This window comes from Phoxinus phoxinus (assembly GCF_949152265.1).
Source record: "Phoxinus phoxinus genome assembly, chromosome: 12".
Lineage (NCBI taxonomy): Eukaryota > Metazoa > Chordata > Actinopteri > Cypriniformes > Leuciscidae > Phoxinus > Phoxinus phoxinus.
In genome coordinates, this window is record NC_136887.1 from 25,302,444 (window position 1) to 25,322,651 (window position 20,208).

The 20,208-nt window shown below is 38.3% G+C and overlaps 1 long non-coding RNA gene across 2 annotated transcripts in view; it reads left to right on the forward strand.

The window, feature by feature from the left end:
- The window catches only part of LOC307008377, a 66,974-nt gene that overhangs the window by 3,206 nt on the left and 43,560 nt on the right, over window positions 1-20,208 (forward strand). For both annotated transcript variants that reach the window (XR_013799798.1, XR_013799799.1), the window contains exon 2: window positions 5,369-5,475. This is a non-coding gene — a long non-coding RNA (uncharacterized lncRNA). The remainder of the gene's footprint in view (window positions 1-5,368; window positions 5,476-20,208) is intronic.

The following is a 20,208-nucleotide window of genomic DNA, read 5'->3' on the forward strand; positions in this document are numbered from 1 at the left end:
GCTTTGCAAACTTCTCCTGTAGAACAGAGGAATAGAAAATATTTTGGTATATATTCCAGTATGAATAGGATGAATTGTCAGGTAGACAAATATGACAAAGAATGTGTTTATCAAAGGTGGTTACTTTTAATCTAGTAATCTCACTGTTTAGATTTGTAAGAATACCATGTAATGTCTTTGTTTCAAATAAAACATTCCTTTAAAAAAATGACTTTTGTGTTCAATTCATTGTCAACCTTACACTATTCACTGTAATCTTATATTGAATATGCTTTTTGCCCTTGTTAAATCTCCAGCTTTTCAATAAAATTAAGATAAAGTGTTCAAAAATATACATGAATAAAAAATCACTTTGTGTAGTTAAGATTCACTGGTAGTGTGAGGTTTATTTAACATACTTTCTTAAACTAACTACAATACACACATACATGGCCAAAGTTACACGATCAATACACAATTATTTTAATAGAAAATTTGCAGAATTTATGGATTTGATACATACCTTCAGTACTATCTTTGGCTGCCATTTCTCTCCTCCTACATGCTCTTGCAATGTGATCTTTATTGGTGAAGAGCATGTAGCATTCCCTATGGAAGCCCACATTAACTGGGACATCTTGGGCTCTCCAGGTTTCTGTTAAATTGAATGTTGCTATGGCTTTTTCAGCTATTAAACTCTCAGCAGTGTTGAGGTTAACCCATTTCTGGGCACACTGAACAAATGATGCCCAACTTGTTTGAGAAAATAAGGTTATTGGGCTTTTTGCCCTAGAAGCAACATGTATACAGCACTTCATATTGTCGCACACCGGCTGTCAATCGCGTCCCGCTTTGTTGTTATGCGGTCTATGTAAATTTCTATGTATGTCACGGGTGATCAATAACCTTAGAGGTCTTCTGACGGTAAGTGCACAATATAGTATAGCTCGTGTAGACAAAAAGTATATAAAGACTATTTAAATCGCAGGATTTCGTTATAAAGAGAGCAAAGTTACTGTATCAAATATGTTGGTCGTCAGGGAAACGTGACAGGTTGTCAAGGAGACGGGTGATTTGTTTACGTTTTCTGGCGCTACGATTTAGTAGTTCTACAAATTTGCCCGTTTAAAAATGTAAGAGTTTAAATCGATATCTTCATAAAATGTGCACACATCAACGTTGGAAACAATGATTATACTACTTATAAGAATTTTTACATGCCATCTGTAAACAAATCACTTAGTTCCTTGGCAGGGATCTGTGAAATTCACAATTTCGGGGTCCGGCCCACGGCCTAATAGCCTTGAGAAGCTTATTGCTTTTATAAACAGGTACCACACAATACAAATATTAAAGTAAAACAAATATGTATCAAATACATTTTCATGAAGTAAAATCCCTAAAAGCCTTCCTTCCGCTGGAAAAAATAACCCAACAGAAGTTACATTATTTTGCCGTTAGATGGCGGCAAAGACTGTCTTTATGAGTGAGTCAGTTAGTAGAGAATATTTTTATATTGAAAGGACTGAAACTTGTGAACATGGAGAAGCAAGACTGTTAAAAGGAAAAGATATCGCAGCGAACATTCAAACATATTTTTTATTGTGAATTTAGGACTGACTAAAGGAAAATGCTTTATCTACTGTAAATGCAGGTAACTTACACTCGCTTACTCTCTCTCACATTAAGTTACATACGCTTCGATGGGTAATATCAAAGTCATTTTAGGTGTCTTTTTTTGCTGTCTGTGCGCACGATACGGACGTGTCTTTTTCTGTGTGTGTGTTATGGTCAGGACATTCACAGGCAGCGCAATATTTTGTCTTGTCGCACATGAATGGTTTAAAAGCATTTGCATGAATAAGAGCGGGATCATATAATCTAACACTAGAGGATGACAAAAATGTATTGCATATGTTAGGCTAACGTTGAAAATGTATTTATTTAATAAAATCGCAGGATTTTGCGTCATATAATCGCATAGGCTTTTAAGATATAATTAATTGTGAGGCACTAGCCTACTTTAAACTATAAAATAACACCAGTAGAAGAATGGGAATTATGGGCAAAATGATCTTAAATGTTTTCTTTATTATTATTATTAAAATGCACAACTTATATGAATTACTAAAAAACTATAAGCAAAAGCATTTAGATCTAAGTGCTTTTAACAAATTTCATCATCTGAAGAAAATGTTCTTGATAACAGGAAGGGTAAGTGGCACTTTAGCTGTTAAGCGATATTAAAGTTACACGAGTAATGACTGCTTCGCTGAACATAAAAGCTTCACTGAACTGAATTGCTAATAATGTCGGTAAAGCACATCTCTTGTATTATCAGTGAGGTTGTTTAGCGCTTTTAGAATATCGTTTCAAAGCAGCTTTACAGAAAATGCATGTATAGTGCTACATTACAATTTAGAGTGTCCAAGTTATGCATTTCAGAAATGTATACAAGTCACACAGTTAGCTAATAGGCTAATCTATTCATTTGAACTATGTATTAATTTAAGGCATAAACAGTGAGCAGTAGTTTATGCATACTGTAGCAGGTGACAACAACATAATTCAGCCATACGTATAACTAAGGTTACTAATATAAATATAAATAGCTGTCTAGAATGACGTTATACGTGTTCCAATTGTAAACTACATGTTTCAATTTGGCTAGATAACCTGTAATTTGAGTCATTTAAATTATCAGTTATCACGTCTTGCAGCACAGCAGATAGACGGCATGTTGCAATTCGTTCCTACAAATGGCGGCCGCACCACTGTGTGACGTCACATGAAATCTATGAGATACTAGTAACACTGCCATGGATATTCTGTCAAATGATTTGGTGGGTTAATGCTGCACAGTTTTACACGCGTTTAAAACAATCGTACTAAAAGTACATTTGAACAAACCCACATTATTTGAAAGTAGGGCTAAATATTTTTGTGCAACACATACTTATACACTGCCATAGACTTGGTCACCAGACTTGATAAAAAGCGTTACTGAAGTACAAACAGAGTGCAATGTAAAGTAGTGTACAATACATCATATATATTTGCTTACTTATCTATTAAAGGGGTGGTTGATTGCGATTTCACTTTTTTCATTTTCAATAGTGTGTAATGTTGCTGTTGGTGCATGACCAGTATCTGCAAAGTTGCTGCGCTGAGAGTTCAATGTAAGCAGAGATATCATCTTTTAAAAATCAGGAAGTTTAATGCCTACAAAACGACTCGAATGGGACTACAACGAGATACTTCCCGGGTTTTATACGCAACTAACCCATACATTTACATCAACCCTCCCTCCGGAATATGCAAAAAAGGGGCATGGCCATACTTCTGCGGCTTTGTCGAAGAGGAAGAGTTATAGTGGAGAGCAGTAACCATGCCGTCTAAAGTGTTATTTTCACCCAGCTGTCAGGACTTCTGTGTTCGGGCTTCCTACGGACGCTGTAGTTTGTCAACAATGGCTAAAATTTCTGTTTGATTATGTTCCTGAAAATTAAAATCGTAATTTAGCTCTCTGTGCTGCGCATTTTACGGAAGACAGCTTCCAGAATCTCCACGAATTCAATGCCGGATTAAACAAGAAACTGTTACTAAAACATGAAGCAGTTCCAACTTTAAACCCACAGGCAGCCGTTGTTGGGCCACAACCTGTAAGTAAGACTTAATCATTTTAAATGTATTTGCATGTATAATTTCAGACGTAATGTTTTAGTTTTTTCAAGGACGTAAACAAATGCCAGCGCTGGCGTTAGTAGCCGCTATTTCGTGTGTCTATGACAAATGCGCACAAACATTTTGAACCTGAATTTGTAATTATGCACTAATTTTGTAAATGTATTTTCCATGTATACTTTATGACGTAATTTTTCGATTTGATCAAGAACGTAAATCAATGCCAAAGCTAGTTTGTTTATAGTAGCCACTAGCTAGTTATTTCAATGCTATTTTGTGTGTCTAAGACACACGTGTATAAAGTAAAAAAAAATGATATGTAATCGCAACAGCAAACTTCAGCGGCGGTATTACTCGGTCATTTATTCAGTTATATTAAATGTTTAATCAGGAGAAAACCGTATCTCAAAAGCTAACAAGCAGCAGTGGCATTTTCAAGTAACAGCGTATCGAAATTATTATATAATAGAATAGAATAATAATAATAAAAATATGTACCATTCAGAAACGTTTTGTAAGAGCCGTGTTTGGGGAGGTTCTGCTAGACTCTCTTCATTGCCGCTTTCTGGGTCTGATTCTGGCTCAAACTGATACGGCAGTGTTGATACCATTATTTACATTTGACCGGAGCAAATGCAACTTTCGCCCGTAAAGGTAATGGGCGTGATGGGAGTGAAGTTTCCGGACAACGTGCACTACGCTGTTTAGCCAATTACAACACACCGGCCCAACTAACCAATCTGAGCCCATTGCCTGTTTCTGAGGGAGTGGTTTCATAGAATCAGGAAGTCAACCGGTCGTTCAAATGACAGAGGAGAAAGCGGCTTACAATAAAAGTGAAATTTATGAAAAATAAGGCTTAAAAAAACAAACAAACCGAAGACATGTTATATTGCACCCCATAAACACAATCATGCAAAGAAAAAAAGCAGTAAACCACCCGTTTAAAACACATGCGAGAGCGGAGTCTCTGTCGACAAGTCCAAGTTCGTCGCAAAACTCTGTCCATCCTGAAAACGCCACGCCGATATTGATCCTTGTTTTTTTTCTCTGTTTTTCCCAAAGCCTGCTTGCCTAAGTTGATCTATGTTTACGGTTTGTCTATACTCGCCAATCTATAGTAAACCATGATGACTGAACGACACAACAGCAGTGTGCTAGATCTTGTATCAATGCATACATTAATTTCTCATTAGCGACCCATTGAAATGGCCGCTAATTAGGAATCTATGTATTGTAACTAACTATCCGTTTCTACAAGTGGAAACCGAGGATAGCGCGGATATTACGTCACTGACAGGCAACAATGACATGGGACGAGCCATTATTAAAAACTGTAATTTCTCTGGATTTACAAATCCTTGGTAACTTTTGGGATAATGTAAGTACCGGTACACAACTGAATGAAATATATCACACTGAAAGTGGTTTTTGAATATTTTATTATAAAAATCTTACATATTGTACATTTAACATACAATTCAAGTAGGCCACATGACTTGCATACTTATTTGATTTGTAGTTACTAGCCTATTGTGGTTCATGCATTGTGGAGTGCTAGAGAATTTAAACATCCTCGAATTTATCTGAAAACTTGTAGGCTATGCGATGGATGTATGTATGCAATACAATCGTGTGTAGGAGCGTTTTGATAGAAGGCTTTTGTGAGGCTGTGCGTGTATGTGTTTTTGTGATGAATGGCTAGGTGACAGTGAGCAGATGTGAGAGGCTGATGAATTGCAGACATCCGAAGTGAGAGACAAACAGCAAACAAACGTCCGACTGCTTCTGCATGCAAACAAAGACACACGGGTAACTCTGACGCCTACACACTCTGCAACAAACTCACTCAGTTCGCATATTGCAACGTTATCGCCTCGGGCAACCGTCGGCATGTTAAAGAAATTAATAAATAATATCTGAATCAATGCATCTCACCATCTGTCTACAGTAACCCGACAGATACGCACTTGACCATCTATTTTTGATCAATCACATCCCTATTCCAAATGCTAACTTAAGAAATACATGAACTGACCCAATTAAGATTAAAATGTCTGATTTAAAACAGCAGATCGCCATCATAACAGAAGCAGAAAAGGCCTAGGCCTATACGTGTAGCATTAAATATGCTATAGGCTATTGTAAGCAAAATTATGCACAAGCACACAAGGTCATTATACTGTAGCTACCGTTGCATTTGATGATTTGTTTTCTGTATCATGGGCGTCTTTTCCAGCTGATTCAAGCCATAAATTGTGACTGTGTTTTTTTTTAAAGGTTATAGATAGGGCTATAGTTTTGGTTTTCTGTGGAATGAAAGATTAAATTAGCATAAACTGCGTAAGTAAACATGTCCAATGGGCACTTTTGATGTATGGATAGGGTTGGGCATCGAGAACCGGTTCCAACTTGGAACCGTTTAAAAAATAACGATGCCATTGGAATCGTTTAGAAAAAAAAAATTCGATTCCGATCATCGGTTCCGCGCAAGTTTTGGTTTCCATAGTGGCCACCGGTTTTTTTGAAAGTGCTTGCCGCGCCCGCTTGTTCTGTTGCAGCCTTGGAGCACGGTAAGCGGCGCTCAAAAGTGTGGCTTTATTTCACTTTAAAAAAGCCTGAGTCGGCACTCCACAGTGCAACACTTGAAAAACTGCATGGTGTACAAATTAACAAGGAGTGTCCAGTGGCGTAACTTTGTTTTAAAAAGTGGGTGAGACAGGTGGGGTGGGGGTTGGTAATACAATGCTAAATCACATATATGTACAATAACATTAAGTCCAACAATCGATTTAAATAGTACATGGGGTTTAAGTTGTCGTTTAATGAGATGTAATACATGTTGTCAGTGCCAATAATTATTGTATGAATAAATGCATAAATCCGCTGCACTTATTTAACGTGTACCTTAATGGTCCAGTGGTAGAACTTTCGTCAAGCGTCTCAGATGTTCTGGGTTCTAAACCGCACTCGTATAGTTATTTTTTTCTCATCAAAACCGATTATGCTCGTCATCAGTGGTTGTATATCAAGCAGGAACACGTTTGTGTGCATTATATTTTGTGATTTGACCGGAACGAATAGAGAGTCTCCTCAACGAATTGAAGCGCGCGTCCGAGTGAAGACAGTGCGGTGTGCGCGAGCCAGAAGAGAAAACACTGTATCCGCGCCAATGATCGCACATTTCAGTGCTAGATCGTCTCTTATTTATCAAACGAACGACATGAATGCTCTGCTAGTTAACTGGAGATGTTTTATTTATATGTATTGGAACATTCGGATCAAAATAAAATGACTCCGCCCCTCAAAGAATCGGAATCGAGAATCGAAAAGAACCGAAATCGAAAGGAAGAATCGGAATCGGAATCAGAATCGTTCAAATCAAAGCGATGCCCAACCCTATGTATGGAAACTGTTATGGAGGCTGACGGTTAAGCAAAGCGCAAGCTACGGCAAGCTGGAATATTTAAGATTAGGCTGTGTTGCTTTTGTAGACTTGCCAAGAGTATACAAAATATATTGCACATCTCTAAAGGGACAGAAATTGTGGCACAGCAGATTTTCTTTCAACATGATTCTGATTCAAAACAGCAAAAAAAGATTACATGAGAGCAATCAAGCAAAACACGCTTAGAGGTCATTGTTAGTCTTGAACCGTGGGTTTGCTCAGAACTTTTGTGATATTTTTTAGAGATAAATCAATTTTTTGCTGCCATAAAAAAATAGTCTTAGTTCACGTTTTATATGGGAAGAAACCATTTAAGGGCATGACATGTGACAATTCCCTTTAAATATAAACACTGTTGCTTTCATCAAAAATGGTAATACTGATTTGAAATTGAAAAATTACGCAGCAATTCTTAATTTATTTTTTGATGATGTATACAGAAACATCTATCTATCTATCTATCTATCTATCTATCTATTAGGGGTGTGCCAAAAAAATCGATTCACAGAAGAATCTAGATTCTCATTGGCAACGATTCAGAATCGATCTGAAATGTCCAAGAATCGATTTAATAAATAAATAAAATCAGCTGGCTGTTCGCCTCCATTTTTGTAACTAGCCTATACGGGACGTGAGCGGCAAATCACTAAAACAAAAAGGAAGCAAATGGATGAGAGGGAGATCTTTCGTTCCTACCATTTGCATGTGTTTTAAGTCCTGTCAGTTTAACAGGGCGCGCTTGACAGGGCATAAGAACGAGCAGAGAGAGAGCCCCGGCCGCGCGCGCGCACTCACCCGAGCGCTCTCTGCTCTTTCTCTCTCCCTCGCGCATATTAATCAAAATCAATTAATACGATGGTGTCGGGAAAAAAACTCTCCAGTGATGAAATGGTTTCTGTGTTGACAAATCTTGTGCGATATCCTAAACTGCCGAATGCATTGCTTGTTTTTTCTGTTTACATTTCATTGTGAATGCTGCTACGTCAGAGCGGCCAAAGCGTCAACCAGATTCCCCGTACTTTTTGACAAGCGTCCTTGACAGGGCGGCCATAGCTTTTTTGCAGCTCAAGTCGGCGGCGGTGGGAACGTACAGTCAGCCGCCAGCTGCAGACCAACGCACACTGCAGTGCTTTACGAAACTCCATGCCAACTCCGAGAGGGCAAAAAAAAAAAAAAAAAACTCGGTCTATCGCTGCTTCATCGCCAGGTAGCTTAGGGGTAGGACTATTATTCATTTTGAAAGAAGCACTTTATTTTCATAACTTGTTATTCTTTAAGTTACTGTGTCTGACTGAGAAATATAGATGTTTTTTTTGTCTTCACCGGTTGTGTTCTACATGATATTTGTGGTAAACTGCATCTATTTTCAACCATTTTGTATTATGAAGAAGCACTTTTGTTTTGTTCCAACTTATTTTATAGCTAGATAATGAGTAGCAATTGAGAACCAGACAATGTTTTTGATAAAAGGCACTTCCCTGAGAATTGAACTTAATAAATGTGAAAAAGACACTTTAAAGTCTCCGTTTGTCATTCTGTATAGCAAAGCAGATGAGAGTAGATCATGATCAGAAACCCGATTAGAAATCATTATGGATAAAATCGAATCGAATCGTTTTGAATCGAAAATCGAAAATCGATTTTGAATCGAATCGTGGCCTCAAGAATCGGAATCGAATCGAATCGTGAGATGGTAAAAGATTCCCACCCCTACTATCTATCTATCTATCTATCTATCTATCTATCTATCTATCTATCTATCTATCTATCTATCTATCTATCTATCTATCTATCTATCTATCTATCTATCTATCGCCACACGTGCAGCTATCTAACTTCACAAAAAATCGGCATGTTCTCTTATTCAAGCATTAAACCAATTCCTCTAAAAACACCTCTGAACTTCATACATCCTGTGTTTGTTTCTGCAGCTGTGTGTCAGAATTCTCAAGTTTCCTCTGTGACCAGTGATCACCTACACGGATCAAGAAAGGTTTTTTTTTTTTTCTCACTGAACGATAGTCTGAAAGGGAAAAGGGAGGACATTTTTCTTTGTTCAGTTTTACATGTAATATTTATGTAAGACAGTTCTACATTAGCCATTTTTTTGACAAATGTGCATTAATATTGGGAAAGATGTTGGCTTTTTTATCTTCTAAAAGGTCTTCATTAGTCAAAATGTCAATGTATTGAAAATGTTTGAATCTTTGGCAGTAACATATAGGCAATCTTTTGGATGGGAAGTTACCATTACATTATTTATATCCACCTATTATGTGGCTCCTGTATAAGTGTTGTTGTCATTGTGTGATCTATCTGTCTCTCTCTCTCATCATCTCTCTCAATATGATGATATGCTGATGATGATGATCTGATGATGACTCTGTCCCCTCTCCACCAGTAAGCTGGTGTGTGCTGGGTGTTCTGGCACAATATGGCTGCCGTTGCATCATACGGGTGGATGCTGCACATTGGTGGTGGTTGAGGAGATTCCCCCTTCCATGTATGAAGCGTTTTGAGGTCCCAGAAAAAGCGCTATATAAATGTGACAAATTATTATCTGCATAATGATGCTTCAAAAAATGTGTTCCCCAGGGTTCATATGGGTTTGGAACAACAGACAGAAGTTTTCGTTTTGGGTAAACTATCCCATCAATGGTGTCTAGTTTTTGATGTTGTAGAATTCAAATACCCCCCCCCCCTAGAATATATGTTCTTATATAGGAATCATTTGTGGCCAAATGATCAGTATCGTCTTATTGATGCATGACTTGCATGTCCTCCAGCAGCGCTGTAGGGTGACAACAGGGAGTCTAAGCACAGCTGTGAATAGCTTAATTTCAACAGAAATGAAGTTTTGTTTGTGCCAAGTGAGCCACTTTTGTTGTTTATGCCAAATGAGCCAAAACTAGCAAAACAAGTCGAATAAGTCTGTTTTTATATATACATAAATAAAAAAACAACAGTCTTTAAAGGGGACATCGGATGCCCCTTTTACAAGATGTAAAATAAGTCTCTGATGTCCCCAGAGTGTTTAAGTGAAGTTTTGGCTCAAAATACCCCATAGATTATTATAATATGATAAATGGCCACTTTTGGGGGGTGAGTGTGTCTCTTTAAATGCAAATGAGCCGGTCCACTCTCAAGAAGAGGGCGGAGCTTCAAGAGCTCATCCTTTGTGTCAGGACACTTTTTTTTAAGGACGCTTTCGCACTAGTGCTTTTGGTGTGCACACAGGTTTGAATGACGTCAGAGTTCGGTTCGTTTGGATGATTTGAATGCTGTCTTCCGAACTCGGGTGCGCACCTGCGAACCGTACTCGAGTCCGCTTAAAAAGGGTGGTCTGACGTACGGGTCGTGTTCAACTCCAATACGGTTCGCTGCTGATATGAACGCAATCGTACCAAATCGCGGAAGTGAACTGCTATTGATGCCGTATAATGTGGTATAAACGTTAGCTCTTTCATGCGTGCGTGTGTGTGTGTATACACTTACTTTGACGAAAAGTGGGATTGACGATGAGATGAGTTCTGCTTGCCTCCGCAAAAATTGTCTTGAGCGGACAGCCCATTGTCGATTTTAGTACTTAAGCGGCTGACAGACGCAAGTGGGTTTCTGTATCTTTTCTTTGAAAACAAAACCGAAGAACAAATGTGAAGCGAGCAATTCCATCCATTTTGACTCCTTTTCATTCATAGCGGTTACCAAGCAACACAACTACGCGCCAGCTGCAGCTTGATGAAGCAAGCGTACCGTGGTTCGGATACAAAATATGTGAACACAGTCCATCAGGGGCAGGGGGGAGCAATCGAACCAAGTGGTCAGGAGGACGCACTGTCTGAAAATAGTTGGTACAGATTCATCCTTGAGTAACAACTTTTTAGCAAAACCTGTTATGTATTCCCTTAGTATTGACCCTAGTTCAAAAAGCCGTCTGGAGTAATCCTGTCGGGACTATTTCATTCAATTTAATACACGCGTTATACCCTCGCCCACGCCGTTCGGATTCCGCGTTGTCGAGTATCTAGAGAACAACAAGCGCTGTTTTACCAGTTGTTTTCCTCTGTGAAAATGCACTAATGGATTTCTGACAATTTCGTTGCTTTTTGGAGTTTTTAGATTTAAAAACACACATTCTGCAGTACCGTTGCTCGCACGAAACCGATATACTAGATATGCTTATTTAACTTTTTAGTGTTAAAAAAACCCTTTTGTGCTTTTAAAATCCTGCAGGTGTCAGTGCTTTCTCCGTCCATGCTATAAATGCACATCCTTGAATGAGCGTGGATTTCTAGCGCATTTACTTGAACTTCTTATGACCCATCTGAGAGGTGGCCAAAATCAGAGTTTTAAAATGGACTGAATAAAGCTCTCTACGAACTTGACGTGCGCTGCCTTGCTGACTGACATGTATGCACATGAATCACCTTCACACACACGCTCAGAACAATATTGTAAGTTAATGCATAATACATTTTTAACTAGCAATATAATACAGCATCACGAGACACAAAGTCTCACTTTTAGCTGTGTCTTTAAACTATTATAGTATTTCGAAGGGCAAAAACATGAACTCTATTGGCTTTACATCATCAAGTCATTGCAACGGTACTGCCAGTAGCATATAGCATTAGCTCTTTAGACTAAGCTAACTTGATCACGTCGAACTAGGCAGGTGTGGTTTCAGCGACCAGGCACCTCAGCTCCACCCACATCGGGTGACGTCACGGACACTACGTTCATATTGTTTTTACAGTCTATGGTCTAATACAGCAGAGTCTTTCAGCAGTCGTGGGTCTTATTCAAATAGCTACTTACCTACGTAGAAACCGGCTGCAAATTGAAACAGTTTTCTGGATGACAGTTTCAGACTCAGACAGCCCATAACAAACTGGTTGCATGTTTTATTTTCAGCTTTTCTGAGCTGGCAGAAAAGCCAGGAACCTAAAAAAGTGACAATTTTATCCGATGTTCCGGTTAAATGTGAATTCATTTTTTTATAAAATCCTTTTTTTTTTTTTTTTTTTTTTAACTGTACTAATAATATGTTGTAGGAATATACATGCATCTAGAGGACATCTCTTGGACAACAATGTCATGTTTTTTTGGTGGACGAAGTCGACACACTCAAGTATATGACTTTGTTTCTAATGATGTTTTTTTCATTTGCATGTATTAGTTGCATAATTTGCTGTCAGCATCCATATTTTAAAACCAGAGACCTGTAAGGAGCACATCAATCTTCACACGTGTGCTGTGTTTTTTTGTGTGTTGAGTGTTGAGCAGATGCTTATTTTACTTATTTCATGCTAATAATGAAGGAGGTAGAGAAGAAGAAAAAAACACTCTTGAAATCTCTTGGATACCTGGACTAAAATAATGTGACCGAGAGATACAATAGATTGGAACTCTCACTGTATACATTTCAAGGTCTGAAATCATAGCTTACTTTACAACATAAAGTTATTTTTTAACATACTGTAGCAATTAAAGGTTAGCCATTTTGCCAACTTCCACTAGACTTAGTTGTTGACTAGTTGCTGAATTAGACAGGCTCCAGTCCCTTCAAAACTCACACTCTATTGGTGTAGAGGATCCCTGTGGTGCGCAGGGGCCCCCTTAATGTATTTTGATCTAATTATGGTTATATTTGCCAACTTGGAGCTATTTTACTCCACATAGAAGCTGCATCAAAGCAGCAAATATACAGGGTGTTTACTGCTGAGATAAATGAATTTGCTCAGGAATCACAATAGCAGGAAACAATGCATCACATGTTCATTGTTGATTATTGATTTACTTGCACAGTGGAGAAAATACATAGTGCACACTGATTGACACAATGGAGAGGCAGTGTAAAGATCCTGTACACTCTTAAAATTAAAGGTTCCAAAAGGGTGTTTTTGCAGCAATGCCATAAAGAACCATTTCTGGCCTCCTAAAAACTTTCAGTTATTAGCTCTCAAAAGAACTATTTATTTTCTCTTAGCGTGAAGAACATTTTCAAATCTAAAGAACCCTTTCTCCACTATAAAGAACCTTTTGTGGAAAGGAAAGGTTAATGGATGTTAAAAGCTCTTCACAGAACCAAAGATGCCAATAAAAAAATCTTTGTGGGATCCTCTGATTTTCTAACTGCTTAATGCAAAGGAAGGTAATCAATAATTTTAGCCTTTAAATCTCAAGACATATTTAAACATATTGAAAATTGCTCCATGCCTTAAAATAGCTTGAATGTTATTCTACACCCTTGCTTCATGTAGTATACGTGGATCCATAAATATGCAAATTTATCCCGCCTCCACTCAATCACACCAGCTCGGACTACCTGATTCACTCACTCAATTGTAGTAAACACTACATATTGGCAAGTAGAAATATTGGTTTAATTCAGCCATAGGCCTATATGTTTAATCCAGAAACTGACTCCGAAGAAGACCGAATACTTAATGTCTATTTATAGTATAGTGTATTGTAACTACACGCTAAAAAATGCTGGGTTGTTTTAACCCAACTTTGGGTAAAATATGGACAAGCCCAAACGTTTAACGCAATTTAAAAATGTAACTCAATGGCTGACCCAAAGTTGGGTTGAAACAACCCAGCATTTTTAGAGTGTTTAATTGTCACTGTATATTTTCTATATTACTAAGAAGTTATTAGGTTTGGAATACAGCTGGGTTTAGGGGTTAATAATAATATAACAGTCAAATAAAACTATGCAAATGTATGTATATTATAATTCTAGTATAAATAGTTCATATTAAAATAGGCTACTGATACATTTTAGATGCTCTCAATACATCCATATTACTGCTAGAACAGAGCGTGCCACATCAGCTAGTGAATGCACAACTCAAAATATTTCTGCATAACAGTATTGTGCAAGGAACCGTGCTAAAATAACTCTTTATTAAACGACAATCTGGCCATGTAATCATAAATTGTCAAAAGAAATAAAAGGTGTGTGTTTTAATCCCACTAGTGGTTATTTCAGCTGGCAACTGCAATTGTATAGTTACGTTTTTGGAGTTTTGCAAAAATGTAGGTGCACGTTTTACAATGAAAAACACACGTTTTACAAGGAAAAACACACACACACACGTCATGCTAGTAAAGCTGTTCTTATAATAAAATGATTAGTAATTAAAAGCCTAACCTCAGCTTTCTCAGCATGCTCATATTCTTCTCTGTTTTCATTACACCCAATCCTCTTTATCTACAATTAGCTCAGGAAGTGAGTAGCAGTGTCGCATGTGTTTCAGGGTGACAACCCTGCCATGTTTATTTAGAAGAGATGTGTCAGGTAAACCCATTTTAGCCGGGTGCTATGGTGATGAGTCGCACATAACCCAGCTTTTGACTGCAACCATCCACTGTCTCGTTTAAAAATTCACACTCCTCGATCAGAGCGCTTTACGGAATCACCATGGTGACTAAACTCTGTTTGGAGGGCTTCCAATGGCACTTCTCCTGTCTGCTTTACGCTTCTTGGGACTCCATTAAAATATGCTCAGGCTAGGGATGTTTACTGGCATGTTTGTGCCTGTTTATCGTTCCGTTAATTTACCTTCATCTACCTGGCTAATGAGTGGAACGTGAAGCAGGAAACACGGAACAAATAGAGCTGCTTTATAATTAAACTTTGCATTAAGCGGTAAACGGTCGCCTGCTAATCTCGGCTCCGCCTCACGTGTGCACGAGCGTTCCTTTTTTGCCTTGCTAATGTATCTCGTACATCCTGATGCATGACTCTATTCCTTTCCTCTATTCCATAATATCAGCAGTTCCGTTTCAAATAAATTGTCTACATATTTCTATCAAGCATTTGAATGAGCTCCTGTTTTCTTTTATTTTTATTTTTCGCTTCGTACCTCCTACGCTGGCTCGCTAGTGGGCTCTCCCACACATTTAATAACACATTGTGTGCAAAAGCTCTCACTCTCTTTTGCTCGTCGTCTCACCCTTTTGAATGTGTGGACGACTATCTCATGGGAAACAGTGCATTGTAGAATAAAAAGTCTATCTTCCTGCAGCGTTCTGTCTCCCCAGGCATTTCACATTGTAAACATGGAGCTCAGAGAGTGCTTTGCCTGTTTTAAAGTGTCCGTCAATGAGATTTTCTCCATTTGTGGCAAGCCGCAATTTGAAGTGCTGATTCCCGAGAGAGCTCTCTGTCTGTTTGGACCTCGAAGTCTGTTTGGATTGTGCAAACGTTCTCTTCCATTAACCACACATTATGAGAGGAACAGGTTGATTCTGTTTGAAATGGGTTTTTTCACAAAGAAAAGCGAATAGGTGAATGCAGGGAGATTATTACAAGCCTTAGCATTGAACTTCTGTAGAGTATCCTTTGCTTTCAAGATGTGTGACTAGTATTTTGATCTTTCACTTACATTATGTACATACTGACATACTTTCTTTACTATGGACTTTTTTATTTAATGGATTGGTGATCATTATGACTGGAACTAGGCCCTAGACGACATAAAAGAAAATCATTGTACAAAAAACAGTGATTATAGTCAAATTGAGTGTGTGCGTATAGGGTGTGTTGAGGATTTTACTTTGAAGTTGGCATGAATTATTATTTTTTTCTTTCACCATATGATGTTTTATTAAAGGGTCCATAAAGGTAATAAAAACATCATCAAAGTAGTCCATGTGACATCAGTGGGTTAGTTAGAAGTTTTTGAAGCATCGAAAATACTTTTTGGTCCAAAAATAACACAAAATAAGACTTTATTCAGCATTGTATTCTCTCCCGGGTCTGTTGTCAATCCGCGTTCAGGACTCCACAGTGACGCTGCTGACGTAAGACGCTGATGACGTGTTATCTGGTGCGCCCGAGCTTCGTTTACAGTCTGAGGGAGACGCACGCTATATTCAAGCTATTCTACATTGTTTGCGTGGATATAATTTTTTTAATGGTGCGTAAATGTGCATGTCGCGGATGAGACACTTTTACAGCGTGCACCATGTCACATGGACTACTTTGATGATGTTTTTATTACCTTTATGGACATGGACAGTATACTGTATATACATTTTCAATGGACGGACAGAAAGCTCTCGGACTAAATCTAAAATATCTTAAACTGTGTTCCGAAGATGAACGGAGGTCTTACGGGCTTAGAACGACATGAGGGTGAGTCATTAATGACATTATTTTCATTTTTGGGTGATCTAACCCTTTAACAAAGTTCGGGAGGAGCACGTTCAGATAATTAACGCGAGTGGAGAGGACTCCGCAATCAACGATAAGAGGTGCATATATATATTCAGCAGTCCTACAGTACCTCAATTCCCTTAGTAGCATCCCTCCACCACCCCTTCTCCACACTTCTTGTCCTAACCATTTGCATATGGGGGGAGTACTTTGGGTTCGGGCCGAACTCCGAGCTCGGAGCCCTCCCCCCGGACAGCACGCCAAATACGCATTCAACTTTACTCCCTATAATTATATGCAAGTGTGAACTCGTGAAGTAATATTTGATCAAAATGTCATAACTGGACCTTCATGTGAAACGCCCACACCTCAAAATCAAAGCAACAAACAAAGCAAGTCCCCAGCCTGCTTGTTTTTTTTTTTTACAGAGCTACACAAAAATAAAAAAAAACAGTCAGCAATCCTACCTGTGAATATTTTTTTGTTTTGTTATATAAGCTTTGAGGTGGGTCAATGCAATCACAGCGGTATGTGTGCAAATGCACTCAAATCCGCACTACTGTAGTTCCCGTAGTTTGGTTTAATGAAAAAAAAACAGTTCTTTTAGACCGAGTTCTAATATAATCCACACAGCATATGGTAAAATGACTCGAGGAGTGTTGTAAAATCTGTGCAGTCAAAAGGTTTCTGTTTTAGGCAACTCTTTCCATCAAAACGCTTGAAGCTGCCTATCTTCATGCCTGCCTGTTTCCATCACCTTAACTGTTAGTGATATGGATTTTTCCCTTACAATGCTATCACTTATGGTAATGATATACTGAAATAGCATACAAGCAGCCTTCACGCTTGAAATTCATCATACAGTCTGAATATTTAAACCTTGCCAGGTGTTGACTTGTGCAAAGCTGTTATGCTAATGGATATGTGTTCTGGCTGGCTTGTTTTAAGGGGTGGCTGTAATTTAAAGCAGCAAAGGAACGCGCAAACTTACGTTAGCCATCCATCGCCCCGCACGTCACGCTCTTCAACGATTTCCCGTCTGCCTTTTCATCCACCGCTAATATACTGACAATATCACTTAGGCAAATCACTAGCTGGCCTTCTGTAGCTGCTCAGAAGCATGATTGTTAGTGGAAAGTTTTAGAGTTCCATCATGGCGAGGTGGAATAATGGCAGGTCAGTCGTTTTGTCACTACAGCACCTGCTCAGCACCACCGTGCTTGACCTGTTGTACAGTTCGGCAGGTCAATGGCTGAAGCTCAATTTAACATTAGCTTGCCATAATTACAACTGCTGTGTCAACGCACTTTTTACTTGGCTTGCCCTTACATACATTTATCATAGTTTAGAAAAGTAAACTTCAGCAGTTGTATCAGTAAAAAAAAAAAAAAGACTTAGAACCATGGCAACATTGCTATGATTGGATTGATGTAACTAAAACGAAACTTAGGCATTGGTTGTATAATAATAATAATAATGATGATGATGATGAATTTCCACCTGAGTAGAGGTTCTACCATTTTGAATTTTTTTTCTTAAAAAAAAAAAATTTGTTTAATCTCTGGTTATCAGTTGCATACAGATTGAATGCGTGGCGTTGAGGAAACGAACAAACAGGAAGAGAGGCTTTATCTTTGCAACACTTTAGCCTCATTCAGACTGCATACAGCTTTCTATGTTTCTGATGCTGCATCAAAAGACATAGTCCAGCACGGCAGCCACACATTTGTTGCTTTTGTTCTAGTTGTTTTGGGCATATTGCTACCAAATATTCCGGAAAACGAAGAGCGCCACAGTACACAAAGCGGATCTGAACAGTTGTGATACACCGTGTGGACAGTCAATCATTTAGATCCGATTCCAATCGGATACACAAATAATCGGATTTGTACTATATATTAGACATATATAGGCTATTGAAATTAAAATTGACATTTTAAATTTTAAATTTTGATATTGATCAGCAAACAAAGCTGCAATAAAGCATAAGTCAGTCTGTGCAAATTCAACCTTCTTTTCAACAGTCGCTTCAAAACTTTGTCAGCATGATTATGATGGATGCTGGTTAGATAAACTGATAAACTGCTAATAACACTGTAGAGTTCCCACTGAGATGATGGCCATGATATAAGTGTGACACTGAAGCTGCCATCCTTCTGTTCTGCAAAACCATCAGTAAAGCATGCTAGTGATGTTTTGATAATGTTCATCCCAAATTAATTCTCCATAAAAACTGCAAAAGTGAGTGCAAATTTTGCATTAATGTTACATTTAATTTAGTATGTTCGCTTGCAAATGCAAGTTCTTAAATGAATGCTGTGTTTTTGTAAATGCATGTATGTTGATGGAGGTAAACAAAGAAGATGAGCTGTTCACTTCGATATGTGTGAAGATAAACGCTGTTTCATCAGCCACCCTTCCTCCCCTGTTCTCCGTCCTCATTGCAGTCTCTCTTAACGGCATGTTATTTACAATCATGCGTTTTCAGTCTATTTACGCATTTAATGAAAGAGACTGTAAAAGCATCATCTGTTTATATTATCCTGCCTCTCTCTCTCTGTTTCGCCATTACACCTTCCCATTCCTCATGGTCTCTTTCTTGAGTGCAGTGTTTTCCTGAATGCCGGTGCCGGAGTGGTATGCTAATGTGTATTGATGTGTATGAAATTAGCTGGAATTTGCAGAGGCAGCACTAATGGAATGAGTGTCTACCTCCACCTCGTCCTGCCAGCAACATCGCACCAGGTCTGAGGAGAGGGTGTGAACGTGCGTCAACATCTGTCTGTATGCTTTAAGTTTTCATTCTCAAGATTTAGAGGAACGGATTAAGAACCACAACGAATTTAAATGAGTGATTTACACCACAAAAATACTCTCTATTGCGCCACACAATGCATTCCTTGCAGTAAAAGTTGATACTAGATCGACCAGTTTCGGTGCTAGAAGTAAACCATCCATCCATCCATCCATCCATCCATCCATCCATCCATCCATCCATCCATCCATCCATCCATCCATCCATCCATCCATCCATCCATCCATCCATCCATCCATCCATCCATCCATCCATCCATCCATCCATCCATCCATCCATCCATCCATCCATCCATCCATCCCTCCCTCCCTCCCTCCGACAAATGGTATTTACACTTTTAAGTGCAAATCATCCAATAAACAGTTTATTAATATCTCTCTGCACATTAAACTGGGATATTATAACGTATTTTAACATTAAAATATTATTATTATTTTTAAACGTGTTAAATATCAAAAAAGATTTCAAGGAGAATGTGTCCTCTGCTTTCCTAACATGAAAAATGGAAATAAAGTTATCTAAGGTGTCAAACTTCCAGCCACATCAGAGAAGGAAGATAAATCCAGCAAATAGAGACCATGTGGAAATAATGCTCTCTGAAACGGTAGCTCCGGAGGGTAATCTTATGAAATAGGTAAGAAAGCTAAAGCATCACAGGTCCCTTCCATGAAACCTCAGTCCCTTTGGATTTTCTGAGCTTTATTAAAGCAAAACATCTTATCTAGGCCATCATATCACACGTTACTTTCTCTGCTAAAATAATAGATGGAACAAATTGCATTTGACAGCCATACTTGCACCAGCATTGTATGCAGCCTAGCTTAAAAGAGAGAGAGACGGAGTTAAGCCTGATGCCTTTTTAAAATTAAAATCAGCTAGTGTGTATATCTATACACTTAAGCTTGTGTTGCTGATAAAATATCAGGAAATTCTTCTCAGAGATATTCGGTCTACTTTATTTGTTTGTTGAGGTGTAATTTGTTTAACATTGTTCTGTATATTATTTATTTTATTAGTTTGTCAGTATGACATGTTGTGATTGATGATACCAGTTGTTTGAAGACTGAGGCAGATAAGAGATTTGTGAGTCAGTATGCATGCAGCATGCAGGGA